Source organism: Rhinoraja longicauda, chromosome 38 (genome assembly GCF_053455715.1).
Source record: "Rhinoraja longicauda isolate Sanriku21f chromosome 38, sRhiLon1.1, whole genome shotgun sequence".
Taxonomy (NCBI): Eukaryota; Metazoa; Chordata; class Chondrichthyes; order Rajiformes; family Arhynchobatidae; genus Rhinoraja; species Rhinoraja longicauda.
The window spans coordinates 435,448-446,874 of record NC_135990.1 but is presented as its reverse complement, the minus strand read 5'-3'; the positions used below and the strand labels follow the sequence as shown (position 1 = coordinate 446,874).

The window sequence follows — 11,427 nt, the reverse complement described above, 5'->3', positions numbered from 1 at the left end:
AGGCAGATTACCCAATTTGTGTTTTGGAGACACAATAATATCCATAGTATTGGCATAAGAAACTGCAGATGCTTGAGTAAAACACAAAGTGCTGGTGGAACTCATGCATCAGTCTGAAGAAGTGTCTCGACCCAAAACATCACCCATTCCTTCTCTCCAGAGATGCTGCCTGTCCCGCTGAGTTACTCCAGCATTTTGTCTCTATCTTCGATGCAAATAGTATGTTTGCCCTTAATGCAACAGGATGTGAGGAGAGACACATGCTACAATTACAAGGTGCACCTCCCCACCACTGGATCCTCGACTTTCTTACCCACCGACCTCATTCAGTGAGGAAAGGCAACAATACCTCCCACCCAATAACTCAACACTGGTGCCCTGCAATGATTATCAGTCTCCTACAATACTCTCTCTACACTAACGACTGTATGGCTAAATTTGATTCTACCTCCATCTACAAGTTTGCAGACGGCACCACTGGAAGTAGTAACATGGTGCCAGGACAATAACCTCTCCCTCAATGTCAGCAAAAGGGAGCTAGTTATTGATTCTACCAGCAATAGTATAATAAAAATGCTGGAAACAACCAGGTAGCGTCTATCGAAAGAGTCAAAGGCTCTTCATCAGAACTTGAAAAGCAAGAAAACAATTTAGTTTCAAGTTGTAGAAAAAATGAGAGAGGGAGTGGAACGGACAAAAACATCCCTTTAAGGGTGAGGCCAGAGTTGCCATGGTGACATGCTGTTTACAAAGGCATCAGGTTGATGGATTAATGAGAGCAGTTAGAGAGAGAACAATGAGATGTGAAATCTGTGAAATGTGTTCTTAGCTGTTGTGGAGACTGAAACCAAAAGGTGAACGTTGGAAATGGTCAGCCATCAGGCATTGCCTGTGCAGAGGGAAACCTGAGGTAATATTGCAGTAGATCATCTGCAGCAGGCTTGGCCAGATCTGACACAGACAGAGCCAACAACCTGAAATTGCTGATTTCAGAATTGAGTGTTGGGAACTACAATGTGAGATTGGTCTCACTGCAACAGTGAAGGACCACAGGTCAGAGCGGAAGTGGGATGGAGAATTAAAGCAACAGGCAATTGGAAACTTACTGTCACCGCTGCAGACTAAACAACGTGCCCTTCAAAATGGTCACCCAATCTATATTCGGTTTTAGTTGTTGAGAAAATAGATTGTGAACACAAAATGCACATGTAGATTGTAGAAAGTAAAGTGAATCACTGCTTCACTGGAAGGACCTGATGGGTGGGAAGGAACAGTGTTGAAACTCCTACAGTTACATGAGAAACCTGTTTGAGAAGGGGAGAGGGAAGTAGAGTGATTGCAATATTCTGTATTGGTCTGATCCCCCTATGTAAGGAAGAATGTACCTGCAATAGAGGGAGTGCAACAAATATTTACCAGATTGATTGCTGGGATGAGGGTTTTGTTGTATGAGGGCAGATTAAGTCTGGGCTTTTACAGGCTCTGAGCACAGCTTGATGCAACCACATACAGTGCCAGCCATCTGGATATTTTTTCTTCACTTTCTTTTGAAACCTGTATATCACATCCTTAGGGATACTATACAGTGTGAATTTCCGGATGAAATGGAAGAAGGTTTAATAATATAATATATTCCTTTATTCGTCCTACACCGGGGAAATTTACAATGTTACAGCAGCAAAATGGATAGCAAGAGATCATTCATTATAAATAAAAGTAAAGACAAGGATAAATTGTATTCCTTAACTGTTACTGTTGACTCGTCTGCTGGGAGCAGTGCTGGTTGTGCAGTCTCACAGCAGCGGGAAGGAAGGACTTCCTATATCTCTCCTTCACGCACTTGGTTTGGATGTCAACCCTGACATAAAGGATCTCCTTAAGGAGAAAAAGAGGGCCTTTAAGTCGGGAAATAAGGAGGAACTGAAGGCTGTGCAAAAAGAGCTGAGGAGGAAGATCAGAGAGGGGAAGAACAGCTACAGGAAGAAGATGGAGGACCAGCTGCAAAGGAACAACATCAGTGGAGTCTGGAGAGGCCTCAAAACCAACTCTGGGCCGTGGGGGACCAGAAGTGGGTGAACGATCTGAACCTTTTCTTCAACAGGTTTGATCAGTCACCTACCCCTCCCCCGGTCCAGTCACCTCTGCTGCAGCCCCCCTTGTCTGCCGTCCAGTACACTGCCCCACCTCCCCTCCCACAGCACTTGGGTCACAGTCAGCACCCACTGCTTCTGCTTCTCCTGCCCCAACCCCACCACCCCCACACCATCTCCCCCCCACACCCCCTCCTCCTCCTCTCACACCCGTGAGCACCCAGCCACTGTGCTCCAATCTGTCTTTCTCCACAGACCAGGTGAGAAATGAGCTCAGGAAGATCAATGCGAGGAAGGCGGCTGGTCCGGATGGCATCAGCTCGAGGCTCCTCAAGTCCTGTGCAGACCAGGTGTGCGGAATAGTGAAGCACGTCTTCAATCTGAGCCTGAAATTGGGGAGAGTTCCACAGCTGTGGAAAACATCCTGCGTGATACCTGTACCAAAGACACCGCACCCAAAGGAACTCAACAGCTACAGGCTGGTGGCACTGACATCACACCTGATGAAGACACTGGAGCGTCTGGTCCTCGCCCATCTCCACCCCCTGGTGAGACCATCAATGGATCTGCTGCAGTTCCCCTACCAGACCCGCATCGGGTGGAGGACACCAACATCTACCTGTGGAACAGAGCTCTCACACCTGGAGAGGCCGGATAGCACTGTGCGAATCATGTTCTTTGATTTCTCCAGTGCATTCAACACCATCCAGCCGGGACTTCAAGGGGGAAAGCTGGAGCACACAGGAGTGGATCACCACATCACATCCTGGATTCTGGACTACCTCACCAACCGACCACAGTACGTGAGGTCAAAGGACCTGGTCTCGGACAGGGTGGTCTGCAACACAGGGGTTCCGCAGAGAACAGTGCTAGCGCCATTCTTGTTCACCCTGTACACTGCAGACTTCAGGCACAGCTCTGCAGACTCCTATCTACAGAAGTTCTCTGACGACTCTGCCATCGTCGGCCTCATCGCAGGCGACGAGGACAGGGCGTACAGAGAACTGATCAAGGAGTTTGTAGACTGGTGCCCGCGGAACTGCCTCCGGATCAACGCGGGGAAAACCAGGGAGATGGTGGTAGATTTCCGCAGGCGCAGCCAGGTCCCCCTGACACCGGTGAACATCCAGGGAATGGACATCGAGAGGGTGGATTCTTATAAGTACCTGGGTGTCTACCTCAACAATAAACTCGACTGGACTGAAAACACCGATGCGCTATACTGAAAGGGCCAGAGCAGACTTTATCTGCTAAGGAGACTCAGGTCCTTTGGAGTGCAGGGGGCACTCCTAAGGACCTTCTACAACACGGTGGTGGCATCGGCCATCTTCTATGGAGTGGTCTGCTGGAGCAGCAGCATCTCAGCGGCGGAAGGGAAGAGACTCGACAAGCTTGTCAGGAAGGCCAGCTCTGTCCTGGGTTGCCCCCTCGGCTCAGTGCAGGTGGTGGGAGAGAGGAGGATGATGGCAAAGCTAACATCGCTGCTGGACAATGACTCCCACCCAATGCAGGACACTGTCACTGCACTGAGTAGCTCCTTCAGTGACAGGCTCCCAAGTGCGTGAAGGAGAGATATAGGAGGTCCTTCCTTCCCGCTACTGTGAGACTGCACAACCAACCCTGCTCCCAGCAGACGAGTCAACAATAACAGCTAAGAACACACAGAAAACTGATGACAATTGATGTATCTTTTATTTATAATGAATGATCTCTTGCTCTCTTGCTATACACTTTGCTGCTGTAACACTGTAAATTTCCCCGGTGTGGGACGAATAAAGGAATATATTATTATTATTATGACAGCCTCAATGCAGTTGCTGGGTATTCTCTCCAAAATGATCAAATTCGTGCTTTCGATAAAACTCGCTGTTCAAAACTATTCCAAGGAAGCTGCTGAGTTTGTAAATAATTAATTTTGCTTTTCAGGTGAACAGAAATAGTTTTTGACAGATGGAGATCAGAGCCAAAGACAACAGATTCTTGGCAAAAGAACCCAGCAAGGAAATGGGCAGAGAGTTCTCAGCACTGGGAGTTGTTACCTGGAACTGGGAGATGCACACACAGTGGGTTTTGGAAATTTGAAATTAATCTGAAAAGACACAGCAAATCAGGTAGCATCTGTGGAGGAGAATTAACATTATAACTGGATGACCTTATATATAATAGGCCATATCTGACATAAACTGGAAAATCTGGTGATCTACACAAAAATCTGGAGTGACTCAATGGGTCAGGTAGCAAAGGAGTTCCTTCTTTGCAGTTCCTTCCTACTCGTTAAATCTGGTGATCTGATAGGTCCTGTGGGAGTTCTGTGCTTGGATGGCAGACAAGATGGTGTTCCTCGAGCATACATTAAAACAATGTAGGAGCTAAAGACAGAAGTCTTAGGGAGTGGGACGGACATTAAATTGACATTAAAGCAATGTTTAGCTCTGGGTCACCCTTGAACAGTGGTGTCCTGCAAATCAATCATCCAATGTACCCTTGGTTTCTCCAATACAGAGGAGATGACATCATAAGCATCTAATTCAATACATTAAATTGGAAAAGTTCTTTCAGACCTTTGCCACAAGTTGTTCAGGCAGGGATCAGCATGGAGCATCCTGAGGGACAAGGACTTGATGGATCCTGTGACGTGGTTCACTGAGCAGACTGCCCAGTGAAATGCCTCCACCACACCTCACCAACAAACACCAAGACCTCACTTTGCAGGTGGTGAGAGGGGTCCTTCTCGTAAGATCCTTCCTGTGCCGTCAGAGTCTGACTACCGCTGCCCTTGCGATGTCTGTTAAGGCGAGGAGACGGTTGCAAAATGTAAAGCCTCTCCATATCCACCCTGACAAAATATTTCTGTAGAGATATAAAAGACTGGATGCTGGATTCTTGATCAGCCTGAAATGTCAGCTGTGCATTCCTCCACAGATGCTGAATGACCCACTGAGTGTGAATTCACGATGAGGGTTTGGAGAATGATACAAGGTCCCTGTCCTGGTTCATCCTGAAGAGCTCTCTAACAGGACTCTCTGATTTACGGGCTGTTCCCAGGGACACAGTCAGAGACAGACATAAAGTGCTGCTGGAAGATCATCAACTTAGTGAAAGACACTCGTTGGTCTGCCCAAAACTTTGTTGACCTCCCAGCAGAGCGAGATGTCCGTCAGGCAATGTTGCCCACTGGCCCATTCCAGACTACAGGAGTACATGCAGCCAATGCCAAGGCTCTGTGGGGGAGGACCACAGTGTAGGGTCCTTCCACGGTGGGACATTGGGGGATAGAGTCCGATGTGGACATCCCTCAAACAAGGGATGTAGTATCACCCCAGGGGACATGAATGACAAGGGTTTTTTGTTTAAAGATTGACGCGGACTCGGTGAGCCGAACGGCCTGTTTCCGCACTGTATCTTTAAACTCTTGGGGCTAAGAGAATCAAGTGATATGGGAAAAAAAAACAGAACGGGGTACTGATTTTGGATGATCAGCCATAATCATATTGAATGGCGGTGCTTGCTTGAGGGGCCAAACGGCCTACTCCTGCACCTATTTTCTATGTTTCTATAACTAAACTAAACCCAAAAGTAGAGTCCTGCACAATGGGCAGGGTCAGAACATAGCACAGGAAAAGGCTCTTCTGCCCATAATGTCTGCACTGAACATGATGCCCAGATAAACTAGCCTCTTACGCCTGCACATGATCCATATCCCTGCATTCCCTGCATATCCATGTGCTTAGTGAAATACTTGCCCCACACATCTCCTTTATACATTGTCCTTCTCATCTTAAAGCTTTGCCCGCTCGTCTTTGATATTTCCACCAGGTAAAAAGATTCTCTAACCTCTATATGTCTCTCAGAATTTTATATCCTTCTTTCAGATCTCCCTCCAACCTCTGGTATTCCAGAGGGAACTACCCAAACCTGTCCAATTTCTCCTTATAGCGAATACTCTCTAATTCAGGCATAATTCTGATAAACCCAGACCCTCCTCATCCTTCCTGTAATGGGGCGACCAGAACTGCCCACAATACTGCAAAAGTGTCCGAACCATAGTTCTACAAAGCTGCAACGTGATTCCTGCCTCTTATTCTCAATGCCCCGTCCAGAGCAGAATTTGCACTCAGAGCTGTGAAAGAGGAGACAGAAGAGCAACTTTTGGAGTTCTGAAAGGAAGCAGCACCTTCGGAACGTTGAAAACAGGGGAATAAGTAGTGCAACAAGGATTAATAGGTGATGGGAAGAGAAAACCCTGGAAGTTGCCAATTATTTTACAATGCGCATGCGCCTCTTGAGTGCATGCCGGGAGTTGTAGTCTATTTACTGCGCAGAATCACTAGGGCATCGGATGCAACGTCAGTCGTTGTTGAGCATCTTGAGGCGTCACTCGGCGGGGGCCGCCAGCTTCCGAGTAGCTCGCCGTGATCGTATAGTGGTTAGTACTCTGCGTTGTGGCCGCAGCAACCTCGGTTCGAATCCGAGTCACGGCATTGCGGTGAAGCAATGGTCACGGCATTGGGAGCTTATTTTTTTAAATTAAATTTAAATTAAATCAAAGGGACAATTTCAATTTACATTTTAAATGAAAATAGGGATTTGAGAAGAAATGCCGGTGATGTGTTTATATTATGTCTTTCAGAGCAGAGGCTACTCGGCCCCTCGACTCTGCTCTGTCTTTGTAATATCATACCTGTCTTAAACAGGTAACTGTGTTTTCAAATAGAGAACCCAATTTAGAGATTTCTCAACAGCCTCTCCCTGACAAAACTGTTCTATAGAGACATTAAAGACTGGATGATGGATTCTTGATCAGTGTGAAATGTCACAGTCCATTCCTCCACAGATGCTGACTGACTGACTGACCTGCAGAGTTTTTCCAGAACTTTGTTTGTTGCTCATGTTTTTTTTATATATTTCAGGGGAGGGGGGGGGGGGGGGATCGGTCTAATGCAGTTGTTTAAACTATATCTGCTTCAGTTTGTACCTCAGTATGTACTTCTGCAGCCAGGAATGTGCTAGCATTTCCTGATGGACATCTCCTTACTCCTTATAAGATCATCTCAGCTTTCTGAGCTGACAATAGACAATAGGTGCAGGAGTAGGCCATTCGGCCCTTCGAGCCAGCACCGCCATTCAATGTGATCATGGCTGATCATTCTCAATCAGTACCCCGTTCCTGCCTTCTCCCCATACCCCCTGACTCCGCTATCCTTAAGAGCTCTATCTAGCTCTCTCTTGAATGCATTCAGAGAATTGGCCTCCACTGCCTTCTGAGGCAGAGAATTCCACAGATTCACAACTCTCTGACTGAAAAAGTTTTTCCTCATCTCAGTTCTAAATGGCCTATCCCTTATTCTTAAACTGTGGCCCCTGGTTCTGGACTCCCCCAACATTGGGAACATGTTTCCTGCCTCTAACGTGTCCAACCCCTTAATAATCTTATACGTTTCGATAAGATCTCCTTTCATCCTTCTAAATTCCAGTGTATACAAGCCTAGTCGTTCCAGTCTTTCAACATATGACAGTCCCGCCATTCCGGGAATTAACCTAGTAAACCTACGCTGCACGCCCTCAATAGCAAGAATATCCTTCCTCAAATTTGGAGACCAAAACTGCACACAGTACTCCAGGTGCGGTCTCACTAGGGCCCTGTACAACTGCAGAAGGACCTCTTTGCTCCTATACTCAACTCCTCTTGTTATGAAGGCCAACATTCCATTGGCTTTCTTCACTGCCTGCTGTACCCGCATGATTCCTTTCAGTGACTGATGCACTAGGACACCCAGATCTCGTTGTACGTCCCCTTTTCCTAACTTTCTGTATCCCATGCCCGACGTTCAGCTTTCTGTATCCCATGCCCGACCTGGTCCTCTGGTAGGTGACAGGCGGGCTAGAAGATGCAGTGGTCAGAGAAGAACACCGGCGTGGTGCTGGTGAACTGACTGAGATGGGCTTCGACACGGAGAGGAAGTCTATCTGGGACGGGCTGAGCCGCTCCACGCTGAAATCATTGTCAGGATGGGACCGGAGCTGTCACCACAACAATCTTCCCCTCACTGCCTCTGGGTCTGTTATGCGGCTATTCCCATCTATCATGGCATTGAGCACAACTGCTTTCCATGGGCAGAGAACCTGATGGGTGTGATTCTGTGGAACAGAGCGTATTTTGGAGTCATAATTCTGGACTACACTGACCAGTCTGGTTTAGATCAGATTTATTGGCAAGGTGCTCCATCTGCAGGGTTGCTGAAGGCATTGCAGCACTTCGTAACTTTTTTTCCATGGGCACAGACATCTTTAATCTCTCCCCACTACGTTCTTAGGTATGTTTGAGAGGCTGGTAATGAAATACATTAAATCTATCGAGGATAGGTGACAAATCATCCTCCGGGATAATCCTCAACAAGGATGCCCTGCAAGGGTGCATTCTCAGCCCTCTTCTATTCTCCTTATACACCCATGACTGTGCAGCCAAATACCAATCCAACACAATTTACAAATATGGGATGACACCATTGCAGTGGGCCAGATATCAAATAATGTCAACAACCTCTCCCTCAATGTCAGCAAGACAAAAGGAGATGGTAAGGAAGCAAATTGCTACACATATCCGGTATATATTGAGGGCACCAAAGAAGAGATTCAGGTTCCTCTATCACCAACAATTTGTCCTGAAGCAGCCTCGTCAAAGCAATGGCCAAGAAGGCACACCAACATCTCTACTTCCTTTGAAGGCTTAGGAGGTTTGGCATGTCCTCAACAACCTTCACCAACTTCTACAGATGCGCCATAGAAAGCATTTTATTGGGATGCATCACGGCATGGTTTGGGAACAACTCCATGCAAGACTGCAAGGAATTGCAAAGAATGTGGACGTAACCCAGACCACCATGCAAACCAACCTTCCTTCCATTGACTCCATCTACACCAAGCTGCCTCGGCAAGGCCACCAGCATAATCAAGGACCAGTCTCACCCCGGTCACTCCTACTTCTTCCCTTTCCCATCAGGCAAGAGGTACAGGGCCTAAGACTGCAGACCTCCCCCACAGAGCCTTGGCACCGAGCTTCACCGAACCCTCAGTGTGTACACCTGCTGTAATCCCTGGCTGGTCACAACACCTCTCCTACTGACCAGTGTGGGCCACCGCCAGGTGTCGCTGTCGCGCGGGTGCAATACCAGCTGCAGCCAACATGAGCCTTCGCTGCCCACGGGGCAGACGCTGCTGCTGCGGCTGGAGGGGTGGGGGAGGTGCAGGGAGGGGTGGGGGAGGTGCAGGGAGGGGTGGGGGAGGTGCAGGGAGGAGTGGGTGAGGTGCAGGGAGGGGTGGGGGAGGTGCAGGGAGGGGTGGGGGAGGTTCAGGGAGGGGTGGGGGAGGTGCAGGGAGGGGTGGGGGAGGTGCAGGGAGGGGTGGGGAGGTGCAGGGAGGGTTGGGGGAGGTGCAGGGAGGGTTGGGGGAGGTGCAGGGAGGGTTGGGGAGGTGCAGGGAGGGTTGGGGGAGGTGCAGGGAGGGTTGGGGGAGGTGCAGGGAGGGTTGGGGGAGGTGCAGGGAGGGTTGGGGGAGGTTCAGGGAGGCGCAGGTTCTGCTTCTCGGGCTGTTGCAGAGATTGTGTCGGGTATTTACCACAAGAGTTGCGGATCAAACGGCGGGCCAATGGCTGGAGCCTGGTTGCTAATTTATGCAGACCCCATGCGTGCTGGGTATTGGCAGTAACAAGGCCGCTGGTGGTTTAATGGAAGTTTTGGGTGGTCGGGACGGGACCGCTGGACATTGTTCACAATGTTCCCGGTGGGTTTAGTGAATAATCGAGGGAAAGGTTATTTCTCGGCGTGGCTGAAAAGTGTGTTGTTGTGAATGGCGAGAGGTGCAGAGACAGTACGAAGTTAAGGCTATACTTTTAAGGATCATTTCTATAGTCTGTGACTAGAGAAATCGTGTACTAAAGAGTAAGGTCTCACCAACCACGATGAGGAGCTGCAGCGTTCCCTCCTGAGCGCGAAGCGGTCTGCCGGCTTTGTTTTATACAAGTGCTGGTGGGCATTGATGACCGTTCCCTGTCCCCATTTTGGGGACTGTGGAGGGAGGAAACGCAGTCTGAGTGGTTGGTTCTTTCACTAAATAAAAACAGACGATTTGTCCATTGGTAGTTTAGTTTCTTAAACTATTTATTCACAAAATGCTGGAGTAACTCAGCAGGTCAGTAACTCAGACTGAAGAAGGGTCTCGACCCGAAACGTCACCCATTCCTTCTCTCCTGAGATGCTGCCTGACCCGCTGAGTTACTCCAGCATTTTGTGAATAAATCGATTTGTACCAGCATCTGCAGTTATTTTCTTATACTACTAGTTTCTTAAACTAGTTCTGTACTTTATTTCTGGATTGCGTGACTCATTGGGTAAACGGTCATGAACCGCAGGAGGTATTTGAAGACATTTTGTCTCGCTTGCTGAGAAGGGAGTAAAACTAGCTGGAGAAGGATTAATTGGGGGGGGGGGGGGGGGGGGACCTCAAAAGACATTTTCACACTGGTCACTGAGAACATAATGAACGTTGAAACAGGGCTCCTCAGGTCGGCCCTGCCATTTAATATGGCGATGCTGATCTCCTCTGCGACACTTCCCCATGGCCTTCAGTTTCCCCGTCCTTTCAAAACGTACCTACTCCTCTGTTAAATTAATGGCTGATCACTCTCAATCAGTACCCCGTTCCTGCTTTCTCCCCATACCCCCTGACTCCACTATCCTTAAGAGCTCTATCTAGCTCTCTCTTGAAAGCATTCAGAGAATTGGCCACTGCCTTCTGAGGCAGAAAATTCCAGATTTACAACTCTCTGACTGAAAAAGTTTTTCCTCATCTCCGTTCTAAATGGCCTACCCCTTATTCTTAAACTGTGGCCCCTGGTTCTGGACTCCCCCAACATTGGGAACATGTTTCCTGCCTCTAACGTGTCCAACCCCTTAATAATCTTATATGTTTCGAAAAGATCCCCTTTCATCCTTCTAAATTCCAGTGTATACAAGCGTCGCTCCAGTCTTTCAACATACGACAGTACCGCCATTCCGGGAATTAACCTAGTAAACCTACGCTGCACGCCCTCAATAGCAAGAATATCCTTCCTCTAATTTGGAGACCAAAACTGCACACAGTACTCCAGGTGCAGTCTCACTAGGGCCTTGTACAACTGCAGAAGGACCTCTTTGCTCCTCTACTCAACTCCTCTTGTTATGAAGGCCAACATTCCATTGGCTTTCTTCACTGCCTGCTGTACCTGCATGCTTCCTTTCAGTGACTGATGCACTAGGACACCCAGATCTCGTTGTACATCTCCTTTTCCTAACTTTTCAGA

At 48.2% G+C, this 11,427-nt stretch overlaps 2 non-coding genes across 2 annotated transcripts; both read left to right on the top strand.

The window, feature by feature from the left end:
* Nucleotides 1-6,499: 6,499 nt before the first annotated feature.
* Nucleotides 6,500-6,571, top strand: trnah-gug (transfer RNA histidin (anticodon GUG)). The gene has a single exon. It is a non-coding gene; the product is annotated as a tRNA-His (tRNA).
* A 3,395-nt stretch (nucleotides 6,572-9,966) lies between these two features.
* Nucleotides 9,967-10,184, top strand: LOC144611011 (small nucleolar RNA U3). The gene has a single exon (XR_013549471.1). It is a non-coding gene; the product is annotated as a small nucleolar RNA U3 (small nucleolar RNA).
* The last annotated feature ends 1,243 nt before the right edge of the window (nucleotides 10,185-11,427 follow it).